This window comes from Oryx dammah, unplaced genomic scaffold, assembly GCF_014754425.2.
Source record: "Oryx dammah isolate SB20612 unplaced genomic scaffold, SCBI_Odam_1.1 HiC_scaffold_25, whole genome shotgun sequence".
NCBI classification, from domain to species: domain Eukaryota; kingdom Metazoa; phylum Chordata; class Mammalia; order Artiodactyla; family Bovidae; genus Oryx; species Oryx dammah.
In genome coordinates, this window is record NW_024070209.1 from 49,708,883 (window position 1) to 49,723,787 (window position 14,905).

Below are 14,905 nucleotides of genomic sequence, written 5' to 3' on the forward strand. Positions count from 1 at the left end.
TTGTAAAATACTTAGCATAGCAACAGATGCCTAGCAAATACCCAACAAAAGGGTACCTGTTGGTAAAAGGAAAAGCAAGTGCAAGGTTTCTGAACTCTACATGGCCAGGCTTGGGGTCCTTGATAGCAGGAATTATTTCACTTGTGTTTCTCTGTCCAGCCCCTACTGTGGGTCCTGATCGTGTGTGCGGGCTTCCCAGGTGGTGCTAGAGGTAAAGAACCTGCCTGCCAATGCAGGAGACATAAGAGACATGGGTTCGATCCCTGGGTTGGGAAGATCACCCTGGAAGAGGGCATCGCATCCCATTCCAGTATTCTTGCCTGGAGAATCCCTTGGACAGAGGAACCTGGTGGGCCAAGGTCCATAGGTTTGCATAAAGTCAGATACAACTGAAGTGACTTAGGAAACAAGCAAGCAAGCTATCATGTGTGCGGAACTGAAACGAGTGAGTTGCAATTCCCTGCCTGTGGTGAGGCTGGGGATGAAATGAGAAGTAAGGCTCTTCAGGAAGATTCCCCTGAGTGGAGACCTGTTTCTAGCCTAGACTAGTCATCTTAGACCTTAGTGTGTGTCTGAATCACCAGCAGGGCTGTTATAACAGATGTCTGGGTCCCATCCCAGACTTGCTGAGTCCATGGGTCTGATGGGTATCCTTTGAGATACCTGCTTAATGATCCCTCCTCCTGGTGTTCAAGCCTCTGTATGATCCCTTCCCCTTGAGTGTGGACTGGGTTTAGGGACTCACTTCTAATGAATAGAATATAGCAATGGTGGTCTAATATAATTTCTGTGATTAAGAGACTGTGGTTTCCATGATGTTCTACTTGTTGTGAACTGCCTGGTAGAGAGGACCCAAGTGGCAGGAAACTGACATCCCTGATAGCCAGGGAGGACAAGAGGCTGGCCACCAGCTCTGTGAGTGAGCTTGGAAACATCCTCCCCACTCCAGCCTTGGAATAACTGCAGCCCTGGGCAGCATCATCACTGCAACCTATGAGAGGCTCCAAGGCAGAGGCACCTGGCTAAGCCACACCCAGGTTTCTGACCCCACAGAAATGGTGAGATAATAAATATTAGCTGTTTTAAGCCACCAAAATTTGGGATAATTTGTACATAGCAATAGGTAACTAACATAGTAGCTCTGGAGTGAAGCCCCCAAATTACATTTTTATCAAACTCCCAGATGATGTTGATGCTGCTGACCTGGGAATCACATCTGGAAACCACTGGCTTATTATCCTAGGATTATTCTGGCTTTGACTTCTTAATTCCTGATCATTTTAGGCTAAATGAAGCATCATTTGAATGTATTTCTTAGAGGACAGTGCAGAATAATAGCATCCTGCTCTCTCTGCCTTGCTTCATCCTCTCTACCAGTTGCGTCCACCAGCTCAAGAGTTGCTTTCTTGGACCAGACTTCCCTGGTTATTAAATTCAAGCCCAGGACCAACTAGAGTGCTTGATGTGTGCTTTGGCTTGTAATTTTATTTCAGTAGATTTAAAAAATTTTCCCATTCAGTATCTCATATTATATATCTCATATAACTCTTTAGGAAATCAGATGGGACAGATGATATTATTCCCATTCTAGAGGTAAGAAAATGCAGTCATCAAGAGGTAAAGTGAATTGTTTAAGTACATAAGGAGATAGAATCAGAGCTAGGATTAAAAATCATGTCTCCTGAGTCCACTCTTTTCTAACTGTACACTTCACTCAAAAGCTATCTTTTGGCTCTTGTATTCAATGGCTATTTGCTATAATGGCATAATATAATGGCTGTATTATGACCTCTAATCAAAGCTCAATGGTTGCAAGGAACAGAAACTCCTTAACTTCAGTTAAGTATTATGGAAAATTATTACAAGTTAGAAAGGCAATCTTCTCTTGATCTGTAATTTTAAAGGATGTATATTTGGAAACATGGGCACTGAAACCAGAAGTGGTAGCATGAGACAAAATTACTTAACTTACATAGATTCCAGGTTCATCTGGAATAAAGTGCCTATTGCAACTGTGGTTGTTGGGATAGCATTACAAGGACCATGGGGATGGGCTTGCTTCTTCCTGTAGTATTTAAAAAATTTTATTATTTATTTACTTCGCTGCACTGGATCTTCACTGAGACATGAGGGATCTCTAGTTGTGATATGTAGGATCTAGTTCCCTGACCAGCGACTGAACCTGGGGCCCCTGCATTGGGAGTTTGGAGTCTTAGCCTCTGGACCACCATCGAATTCCCTCCAGCAGTATTTTTAAACCAACAAAAAAACCCTCTTGGATTTCTAATTTTTCATTTCAAGGCTCAGTCAGAGACCAAGTGAGTTTCTTTTGCCCTAAGAGAATCTCTTATCTCTTGTTGCCTCAGAGTTGATACAGTCAAAATCAGCTTCAGATTCTGATGAGAGCTGACCACACAGGTTGAGCTCATAGCCTCACTAGATCATTTACAAAGTTGGAACATATGTGGGAAGGAGGAGAAACTTAAAACTGGGAATGACCACATTTGGGAGGATTTCAATGTTTCAGATGGAGAAGGCAATGGCACCCCACTCCAGTACTCTTGCCTGGAAAATCCCATGGACGGAGGAGCCTGGTAGGCTGCAGTCCATGGGGTCGATAAGAGTTGGACACGACTGAGCAACTTCCCTTTCACTTTTCACTTTCATGCATTGGAGAAGGAAATGGCACCCACTCCAGTGTTCTTGCCTGGAGAGTCCCAGGGATGGTGGAGCCTGATAGGCTGCCGTCTGTGGGATCACACAGAGTCGGACACGACTGAAGCGACTTAGCAGCAGCAGCAGCAGCAGCAGCAGCAATGTTTCAGAGAACCAAGAGAGAGCTTACAGATACTATGGAGCTTCTCGTGCACACAAAGCCCACATTTCCTTGTATTTTGGGCTCTGCAAATGTCTTGGCTTCCACCAAGCAGACATCCCACTTTCCATGAGACTGGGAAGGTAGAGTGGACATAGGGAGGCAGATGCTTCCATTCTGTTCAAGCTTACCACATGCTTATCATGGGAGAGGCAGTGTGGTCCTGGAGCCAACAGATGTAATGGGAAGCTTCCTGTATTCTCAGCTTTCTTTCTGACATGGCTGAGGCTCCCTCAGAGGGTGAGTTCTGCTGTGTGGTTCTGAAAGTTGCTCCTAAAATCTCAGCCTAGAGCCTGCCTTCCAGGTATATCTTCCAGCCACCTAATAACACTTAACAAATTTCTTTCTGCTTAAAGCAGCTGGAGCAAATTCTGTCCTCTGCAACTGAACCTGGATACAGAGGGGTAATAAACTCATTATCAGTTTTTCTAGCCACTGTAGAAATGATTCATAACAATCATAAGAGGAAGACATATAAGCTCTGCTTAAAGCTCTCTAGGGACAAGTTTCTTAGGGATCTCTACGTTTTGAACAAATTCCCATTATTTAATAAAATAATTTTTTGGGTAGTTTTCTGAAATCAATTTGATACTTGAAGTCATTGATTTAGTTTCCTTTTAGTGAATTGATTTTGTTTCCTATTAGTTTCTTGGAGAAGAAAAAGTCCTACCCAAGCTAAAACCCCAAGTTCCTCTCCCTCTGTAAGATGGTTCTCAGTTTCCTTACCACTGTCTATAACTAGCTGAGAGAAAAAGAGAAGAAAGGAGGGGAGAGGATGGGGCTCAGAAAGTATTAGAGGGTAGGTTGAAGTATTTGAATGTGGCAGAATATGATGACATAAAACTATGTGGAAAAGAAAAGCAAAAAACAGAGGTTGGATGAGTATATGCAAATAAAAACTCTTGTATTTCATGAGTTCTGGTACCAGCTCATGTTTATTTTGTTAGCCTCACTGGAATATTTTATTTTTGCAGTAATTTATCTTTCATCTATTAGTCCATCTTTCTGTTGATGAATGAATGATTCTTGGGTCATCCACTTGATAGAATGAATTTTATTGTGTTGCCCAAAGCATACTTATCCACATTGAATAGAAACCAGAAAGGGGAATAGAAATTAAAAACAAAAGTAAAATTGGAGAGGATTAAGTAACATCCCCCTGGTGATTTTTATTTCTCAAACTACTTTTCAAAAAATAGTTTTTTTATATGCTTATCATCTGTCTTCCTTCACTAGAATGTACACTCCAAGAGAGCAAAGACTGTTTTGATCCTTGCTGTATCTTTGGAGTCTTGTCCAGGGCATTAAATGGAGTAAATTCTCAAAAATTTCACGAATAAATGAATGTTTGCAGACATAAGGACAGAAAGAAAAGGGAGAGGTGGTGGATCAGGAGAAGAGACCATTAGCTTCCTACTGTGGCATAACAAATTATCACAAATGTAGTCACTTAATGCATTTTTAAAAAAAAATCTCACTGTGTCCATGGGTGGAATCTGAAGGGCAATGCTTGACTGGGTCCTCTGCTCAGGGTCTCACCAGACTGCAGTTAACATACTGATTGGGCTGCATTCTCATCTGGAGGCCCATCAGAAAGATAGCCACTTTTGAGCTTACTCAGGTTATTGGCAGATCCCTGGGACTTACTGGTTACTGGCTGGAGATTGCTGTCAGATTTGAGAGGCTGCCCTGCAGTCCCCTGCCATGTGGTTCTCCCACAGTTCAAAACACAACATGGCTGTTTGCTTCTTCAAGGCCAGCAAAGAATGTCACTTTCCAGTCTGCTGACACAGAGTCTTATGTAATATAATACCACCATGGGAATGACATCACCTCTGTCATGTTCTATTTGCTAGAAGCATGTCTAGGCTTTGCCCACACTCAAAGGGAGTGGATTATACCAGGATGTTCATTCATTGAGAATCATCTTGTTGTTATTCAGTCACTCAGTCATGTCCAACTCTTTACAACCCCATGGACTGCAGCATGCCAGACTTCCCTGTTCTCCACTGTCTCCCAGAGTTTTCTCAAACTCATCTTCATTGAGTCAGTGATGCCATCCACCCATCTCGTCCTCTGTCACCCTCTTCTCTTCTTGCCCTCAGTCTTTCCCAGCACCAGGGCCTTTTCCAATAAGTCAGTTCACATCACGTGGCCAAAGTATTGGAACTTCAGCTTCAGCATCAGTCCTTCCAATGAATATTCAGGATTGATTTCTTTAGGATTGACTGGGTTTAATCTCCTTGCTGTCCAAGGGATTCTCAAATTTCTAGCACCATAGTTTGAAAGCATATATTTTGGTACTCAGCCTTCTTTATGATCCAACTGTCACATCCATGCACGACTAATGGAAAAACCACAGCTTTGTCAGCAAAGTGATGTCTCTGCTTTTAAATATGCTGTCTAGGTTTGTCATAGCTTTTCTTCCAGGGAGCAAGCATCTTTCTTCAGGTATGTGCATCACAGGAGCCCAGAAACGGCCAAAGAAAGAAAAAGTTGGGTTTTGTTTTTAAAACATTTCACCTTCTTGTGAAATTCACCATCCATTTCACAATCAGAATATAAGAGATTCAGCTTAGGTGGCCCCAGCTTTATTCATTTTAGAAACTTTCAGGGTCTGGAACTTTTGGATTGGTTAATGATTCACACTATTTGGAGTTCTTCCCTAGATTTTAGTTTCTCTTTTGGGAAGAGAAAATTACAAAACAAAAATTTAGACTGAATCTGGATCTATGTCTACTTAGGAAATAGAAGTCTCTTTGTGAACAAGAGGGGTAAAATTCCAAGCTGAGGGGTTAGGGTACCTGGCAATATCTTTGAAATATTTAATAGGCGGTGTCCCTTGGACAGCAAGGAGATTGAACCAGTCAATTCTAAAGGAAATCAGTCCTGAATATTCATTGGAAGGACTGATGATGAAGCTGAAACTCCAATACTTTGGCCACCTGATGCAAAGAACTGACTCATTTGAACAGACCCTGATGCTGGGAAAGATTGAAGGCAGGAGGAGAAGGGGACAACAGAGGATGAGATGGCATCACCAGTTAGATGGATGTGAGTTTGAGCAAGCTCTGGGAGTTGGTGATGGACAGAGAAGGCTTGTATGCTGTAGTCCATGGGTTAGCAAACAGTCGGACACAACTGAGCGACTGAACTGAACAGAAATGTACAGTTGTGGGGGTGGACTTTTCCCTCAGAGTGGCACTATTTAGTAACAAATGAGTCTGGGCAGGTAAGTTCCTTAATGCAGCTCTGTAAAAAGACATCCTTTTTTAAAAAGTATTTTCTCTCTTTTTTTAAAAAAGAGAGGTTTTCTACTCTCTGCCCATATATTTGGAGAATTGAGTAATTCACTACCTCACACAGCATCTGGTTGCATTTGGGGTGTAATTTATCAGGTAAATGGGTCCACATTTAAACCTAACCATGCTTACCCAGATTTGACCATGTGTGAGAAAGTCTGGATGATTAGTAGGTGGACGTCACCTGTGAAAGAGAAAATGAGGTTCCTGTAGGGAAAGCTCATCCCTAGGGAAGAGGGAGTGAGGCTGACAAGGGTGCCAATGACAGCACCTCGGTTCATTCATTCCTTCTTTCATTCAGTGAGAATACTCACCACCAAGGTCTCAATCAACAACAGACATAGCTACCCAGTTTCCAGTCCTCTCAGCTCACATCTCTTCCAACTCCAGTCTGGAAAATACAGGAGAAGAACTCTGATTGGATGTGTTTGGCTCAGGTACCTGCATGTGGTATAGTCAACCACCCCCCGAATGCTGTAATGTAGCACAGACTGGTCACTGGCCTTTCCCCCTTGTGGAATCTGGACTCAGGGGGTGGTTTGGGTGCTTCCCAGGTGGAGCTATGGTAAAGAACTTGCCTGCCAATGCACGAGACATATAAGATGTGAGTTCTATCCCTGGGTATGGATGATCCCCTGGAGGAGTATATGGTAACCCACTCCAGTATTCTTGCCTGGGAAATCCCATGGACAGAGGAGCCTGGCAGGCTACTGTCCATGGGGTCACACAGAGTTGGACACCAATGAGGTGACTTAGCATGCTTGGGCACAGCATTGTGGGGTGTCAGCTGGAAGTGAGAATGCACTGTGATTCATTGTTTTGCCTGAGAGCTCAAAGAACTAGATTGACAATGAGAACAGAGGAGGTGAAAATGACACCACATGGTATCAGAAGGGTCGGTATTAATCACATCCGAGGAGACAACTTGGTGGCCTTTCTGAAACAGTTGTGGATGTTTGCAATGGACCAGAACCTTGAGATTTCCATCATACTCAAGAGAAAATTGAAGGACCCTTTGCACATTATTAGTCAGTGCTAAGTAACCCTGCTTTAACCACCAGTAAAGAAATCTGCTGAGAAAAAGGATTATATTTTTACCAGCTGTTCTCATTATAACATAAACCACTCTAGTGGCTCTTAATTGTCATTAATAAAATATTAGCTTTTTATTAAACCTTTAATAACACATTAATAAAGTATTATTGTATTTTCTTTATTCATATTGATTGTATATAATCTCACTCTTCTCTAAGTAATGAGTCTAATATTCACACTCTTAAGAGAGTTATTAATAGCTGTCTATATCTTTTCAATTTTAGCAAAGTATAAATAGACTTTCAAAAATCTGTGCCAATGACTTGTTAATGGTCATGGAAAAAACAAATGAAAAGAAAATTGTTTTCTTTTGACTATAAAAGACACATTTGCATTTCCTCATGGGGAAGTTAGAGATATGAATAGGATGAGAACAACATTCAAGTTGATTGCAGTGCTTACTGTTGTAATATATTTCTAAGTTTTGCACTTTGAGTTGATTTATATGTATTGATTATTGGCATTCCACAATTTTATTCATCTTAAAACATTTTTCTCTTCTCATTTCTGATTTTTCTACTCTTCCTTCATCATTCTCTGTCTTGGTAATATAGCTTTTAACTTTGGGGAAATAGTCTATTTTATTTTTTCTGCATTTTTATGTTATTTCTTCTCTTGGTTCTTGGGAGTGCAAACTAGTACAGCCACTATGGAGAACAGTGTGGAGATTCCTTAAAAAATTGCAAATAGAAATGCCTTATGACCCAGCAATCCCACTGTTGGGCATACACACAGAGGAAACCAGAATTGAAAGAAACACATGTACCCCAATGTTCATCGCAGCACTGTTTATAATAGCTAGGACATGGAAACAACCTAGATGTCCATCAGTAGATGAATGGATAAGAAAGCTGTGGTACATATACACAATGGAGTATTACTCAGCCATTAAAAAGAATACATTTGAATCAGTTCTGATGAGATGGATGAAACTGGAGCCGATTATACAGAGTGAAGTGAGCCAGAAAGAAAAACACCAATACAGTATACTAACACATATATATGGAATTTAGGAAGATGGCAATGATGACCCTGTATGCAGGACAGCAAAAGAGACACAGATGTGTATAGCGGACTTTTGGACTCAGAGGGAGAGGGAGAGGGTGTGATGATTTGGGAGAATGGCATTGAAACATGTATAATAACATGTAAGAATCGAAATACCAGTCTATGTCTGATGCAGGATATGACACGCTTGGGGCTGACGCGCGGGGATGACCCAGAGAGATGTTGTGGGGAGGGGGGTGGGAGGGGGGTTCATGTTTGGGAACGCATGTACACCTGTGGTGGATTCATGTCAATCTATGCCAAAACCAATACAGAATTGTAAAGTAAAAATTAAAAATAAATAAATAAATTAAAAAAAAAAAAATAAAAACTGTCTTAAAAATTTAAACCTTTTATTAAGTAAAATAAAGCTCAAAAAGCATCAAATACTTTGCATAAGAATACTGAGCTCTGAAGAATTGATGCTTTTGAATTGTGGTGCTGGAGAAGACTCTTGTACAGCAAGATCAAACCAGTCAATCCTAAAGGAAGTCAATCCTGAATATTCATTAGAAGAACTGATGCTGAAGCTGAAGCTCCAATACTTTGGCCACCTGATGCGAAGAGCTGACCCATTGGAAAAGACCCTGATGCTGGGAAAGACTGAAAGCAGGAGGAGGAGGAGGTGACAGAGGATGAGATGATTTATCACCAACTCAGTGGACTTGAGTTTGAGTAAACTCCAGGAGAAGGACAGGGAAGCCTCGCGTGCTGTGGTCTGTACGATCACACAGAGTCAGACATGACTTAGCAACTGAAAAACAACAGCAAGAAAATGAAACACAGAAAGCCATAATTCTTATATTTTTATTTTAACTTCAATTTATGATAAGTATTTGATATTCAAAAGATATACATGGTAACACAATGAAAACCAGGATACTCATCTCAAGAAGAAAAACATAATCAACACAGCTAAAGCCCTTGTGTATGCTTCCTCAAAATGCATTCCTTATCTTCTCACCTCATGTAAGTATCGCCCTAAATTTATTATTCCCATCATGTCTTTTTAGTTTACATACTTAAAGTTGTCTTCAATAACATACATTGTTTTGTATATTTTACAATTTTATCCATACTAAAATTGTATTGTTCTGCATGATATTTTTTTAAATTTGCTTTTGTCACTCAAAAATATATATTTCTAACTTTTACCCACTTTGACATATAAATATAGTTCATTTTAACAGTGTGTTATTCTAAAATGCCTCCATTTGTTACCACTCTCTTGATGATGAGCATTTAGACTCTAATCTTTCCAGTATTTCTATCGTGTTACATGTTATTACAACATGTGCAATAAGGCTGCTTACACATTTCTTTGTGTCACAAGGGAGAGTTTCTCCAAAGAGAAGCTCTTTGTCTGAACTCTGTTCAGTTCAGTTCAGTTCAGTCGCTCAGTCGGTCCAACTTTTTGTGATCCCATGAATCGCAGCACGCCAGGCCTCCCTGTCCATCACCAACTCCCAGAGTTCACTTAGACTCATGTCCATTGAGTCACTGATGCCATCTAGCCATCTCATCCTCTGTTGTCCCCTTCTCCTCCTGCCCCCAATCCCTCCCAGCATCAGAGTCTTTTCCAATGAGTCAACTCTTAGCATGAAGTGGCCAAAGTACTGGAGTTTCAGCTTTAGCATCATTCCTTCCTAAGAAAACCCAGGGCTGATCTTCAGAATGGACTGGTTGGATCTCCTTGCAGTCCAAGGGACTCTCAAGAGTCTTCTCCAACACCACAGTTCAAAAGCATCAATTCTTCGGCGCTCAGCCTTCTTCACTGTCCAAATCTTACATCCATACATGACTACTGGAAAAACCATAGCCTTGACTAGACGGACTTTTGTTGGCAAAGTAATGTCTCTGCTTTTGAATATGCTATCTAGGTTGGTCATAACTTTTCTTCCAAGGAGTAAGTGTCTTTTAATTTCATGGCTGCAGTCACCATCTGCAGTGATTTTGGAGCCCCCCCAAATAAAGTCTGACAGTGTTTCCACCGTTTCCCCATCTATTTCCCATGAAGTGATGGGACCGGATGCCATGATCTTAGTTTTCTGAAAGTTGAGCTTTAAGCCAACTTTTTCACTCTCCACTTTCACTTTCATCAAGAGGCTTTTTAGTTCCCCTTCACTTTCTGCCATAAAGGTGGTGTCATCTGCATATCTGAGGTTATTGATATTTCTCCTGGCAATCTTGATTCCAGCTTGTGTTTCTTCCAGTCCAGCGTTTCTCATGATGTACTCTCCATATAAGTTAAATAAGCAGGGTGACAATATACAGCCTTGACGTACTCCTAAACCCCTTTTTAAATAAAACATGAAGTTATATCTATTACCTTAAGTGCATACTTATATTCCTGTGTCACTATTACTCCTTGTATTGTCACAAATACCCATATTAACTCTATCTTGTAGCTAAATTAAGAAAGCTCTATTTTACTGTGAGTTAGATAATTGGTCATTATCCGTCACAAAAAATTTTGGGGTCTATAAAAACTCAACCCCTGCAGGTGCCATCCAAAACTTTCCTGGTATAAGAACATATTCTCTAACAAGAGTCAAAATTAGAGACGTGTTGTAACATAATAATGTAAATTTTTATTTTGTACATATATTTACTATTCATGTTTATGTATTCTACATGTTTAATCTATTTAATATTTATGAAATATTTAATAAGTACTTAAATATATATATATAGTTTAAATTCTATATTTTAGCTTATACTATATATTTAAATATTATATGATTTAAATGTAGATATATGTATATATGTGTGGGTATATATATATATATATATACACATATATATATATATATATAATGGGCTTCCCAGATGGCACTAGTGGTAAAGAACTCATCTGCCAGTGCAGCAGGCATGAGACATGGGTTTGATCCCTGAATTGGGAAAATCCCCTGGAAGAGGGAATGACAATTCACTCCAGTGTACTTGCCTGGAGAATCTCATGGACAGAGGAGCCTGGAGGGCTATAGTCCATAAGGTCACAAAGAGTCAGACATGACTGAAGCAACTCAGCATGCACACACATACATAAAATATATATATTTAAAATGCTTGCTTACTATAGCTTCAAGTCTTCATTTTTATAAATGTAGTTAATTTAATATAAATTCCTGATTTTAAAGTTTGCAGTATCTTTTATGCTATAATAATTCTGAGTGTTACCAAAGGTGATTAAGACATCAATGTGATACAGTTCCATGTTCAGCAGAATATCTTAATTATATGTTTTCTAGATTATTGTTACTCTGCTTATAAACTTTGAGTCATATTGTGCCTTATTATTTTTTTTTTAGTTTGGTTTTAATACTTTAAGTGTATTGATTAATTTGACTTCATGAGAAGACAATTACTATAGTTCCTAGAATCAGTCCACCTCAGTGTTCAATGACCTCTGTTAGGAAATTTTTGTTAGTCATACCTTTGCCTATATCCATAGCAAGGATGCTCTGTGTTTTTCGTTTGGTTTACCAAGATGATTTATTGTGTTTCACACAGATATGATAATAAAAGATGTTTATCATAAGAAGAGGCAAAATACTAGATTTCAGCCTCTGTGATCTATTATAATTGCCTTACAATGTTGTGTTAGTTTCTGCTGTACAAACAAGTGAATCAGTTATATGTATACATACACACCCTCCCTTGGGGACCCCCTTCCCCATTACCCCTGCCACTATCCCATCTCTCTACACCAACACGGAGCAGTGAACTGAGCTCCCTGCACTACCAGGTTCCCGCTAGCTAGCTATTTTACAAAAGGTGTGTATTTATGTCAATCCTACTCTCCCAATTTGTACTTACTAATTTTAGTCTTTTTTTTCCTTCTTAGAGACATAAAATCTAAGACCATGTATCTTCCCTCTCAGTCTTCACACAATCACAAGTATACTTTTTGGTTCTTCTTTTTCTCTTCAAGAGAGAGGGCCCTTCTTCCCAATGACATGAAAATAACTTTGGATGAATTTCTTTAATAGCCAAAGTTTAATAACCTAATGTTTCTCTACAACTATAGTCTCTAGACCAGTGGTTCTCAAGGTGTGGTCTTTAGAGGGTCAGCTTCAACATCACCCAGGAGCTTGATGTACATTCTTGTGCCCTACTCAGACCACCTGACTGAGAAACTCAAGGGGTGGAACAACTTGTATTTAAACAAGCTCTCCAGGGGATTCTGACATATGCCAAAGTTTGGGAACCACAGTTTTCAACATTTGGCTAAAGGTCTAAAAGGAATAATACCACCCTCCCCCATTTATCCTTTGTGTTCATTTTGTTGCTTTTGTTTAGTTGCTAAGTCATGTCTGACTCTTTGTGACCCCTTGAACTGAGGCACACCAGGCTCCCCTTCACTCTCTCCTGGAGTTTGCTCAGACTCATGTCCACTGAGTCAGTGATGCTATCCAACCATCTTATCCTCTGCCTTCCTCTTTTCCTCTTGCCTGCAGTCTTTCCCAGCATCAAGTTCTTTTCCAATGAGTCAGCTCTTTGTGTCAGGTGGCCAAAATTGGAGCTTCAGCTTCAGCACCAGTCCGTCTAATGAATATTCAGGGTTGGTGTCATTTAGGAATGATTGGTTGGATTTCCTTGCAGTCCAAGGAACTCTCAAGAGTTTTCTCCAGCACCATAGTCCAAAAGCATCAGTTCTTTGGCACTCATCCCTCTTTATGGTCCAACTCTCACATCTGTACTTGATTACTGGAAAATCCATAGTTTGACTACATGGATCTTTGTTGGCAAAGTTATGTCTCTTCTTTTTAATAAGCTATCTAGGTTTGTGTTTATTTTAAAGACCTTTAAGCAGCACAGACCTGTTCATAAGCAGTGGAACAGCAGTGATAGAACAAGACATGATCAGGTCACAGAGTTAGTAAAAAAGACAGCATTGAACACTCTTTGGAAAAGAGTCTGAAACCAGAAGTTGGTTTATGTTCACATCCTGCCATCACCATTTCTCCTCGAGTCATGAACACATTACTCAGCTTCTCGGCCTCTGTGGCATTGTGATCATGGGAATATTATGATCTTAGAGGGTAAGTTGTTTGAAGCACTGAATTAGTTCATACTGATAGGGGCTTGAAATAGTTTCTGGCACAGAATAAGTGCTCTGCAAGTGATTGTTAAATAAAATAAATGAACTTGAAGCTGAAAGTTCCATGATCTGGGATAGGCCCCTATGAGAAGGTCACAGAACAGCTGGGTTGTCACAGCCCTTGACAAGAGGCTTTGCTAGTGCCTGCTGGTGACCACTGTCTGTGTATCAGGACAGACAGCGCTATTCTGCCAGATGACGAGGAAAGAACTGGGCTGCCAATGCCTGCAGTGTACAGACACCTGTATATATTTAAGCAGAATTGACATCTGTGCTATTCAGATTCCTGGAAAGGAGGTATAAGAAATTCCAGGCATCATCCTTCACCAGGATGTAGCAGGTGTTTGAGATCCCCAGGCCATAATTTGCCCAAATCTTAGAGTTTTTGTATGTTCTGCTTTCATTCATTCTTTCTTTTTTTAAAAAATCAGTTCTACATGATCTAGGGCCTAATATCCATCCCCGGTGGTTGTTGGTATATTCTCCATCATTTGGCAAATCTGATGCACCTTAACCCAGCTTTCAGCTTTCTGTAATCTCACTTCATCAATCTTTCTTTGCTCAGGTATGTCTGCCTTCATTTGGCAGACATGGCAGATTTTTCATTCCCCCGTGTAAATGACTTGTTTATTACAGTAGGGGTCCCTGGTCTTTGAAAACAGCTTACAGATACCCTTGAATAGAGCTCAGAAAGGGCTTCTTGAATAATAATGCCTAAGTAAAACTGAGATGAGCTTGGACTTTGCCTCTTTGAAATTCATACATCATCCTAAGTGCTGTCATTTAAACAGAAAATGTAGAAGGCTGCCTGGAAAGCCTTAGTCTGAAATATGCTTTCTTTATAGAACTTATTATTTTAGTACAAAACAAACAAACAGCAGAGAGCAAAGGAGGGAGTAGATGACTCCTGGTATGTGTTTTACCTGAGCATAAGATTTGTTCTTCTGATTGTACTGGGACTTTTCACAGTTCCTGATTTTAACTTTCAAATTTGTATTTCTCTTTCTATTAAATATTCCTCTGCTTCCTTCTAGATGATGAATTTGTAGCAAAGGCAGAAGACCAAGGATGAGGAGACAGCCATCCAAAGTAAGTTAACTCTCAATACCATTTATCTTGGGAGATAGAATTTTTGATGCGTTTGTAGCAACTTCAGTTTCTTTCTGGACCACACACGTCCTTAAACTTGGCTGTGCACTGGAATCTCTTGGAGATTGTTACGTATTTTGGACATTGTGATTTTTCACACATTCCCAGGTGATTGTAACATATGGGAAAGTTTGAGAACTGATGCTTATTGTGTCAACTACATGGATTTAAAGATGGCCAGCCATTCACAGCTTCCCTGGTGGCTCAGACAATAAAGAATCTGCCTGCAATGCAGGAGACTCAGGTTTGAATTCCGGGTCAGGAGGATCCCCTGGAGAAGGGAATGGCAACCCGCTCCAGTATTCTTGCCTGGAGAATTCCATGGACAGAGGA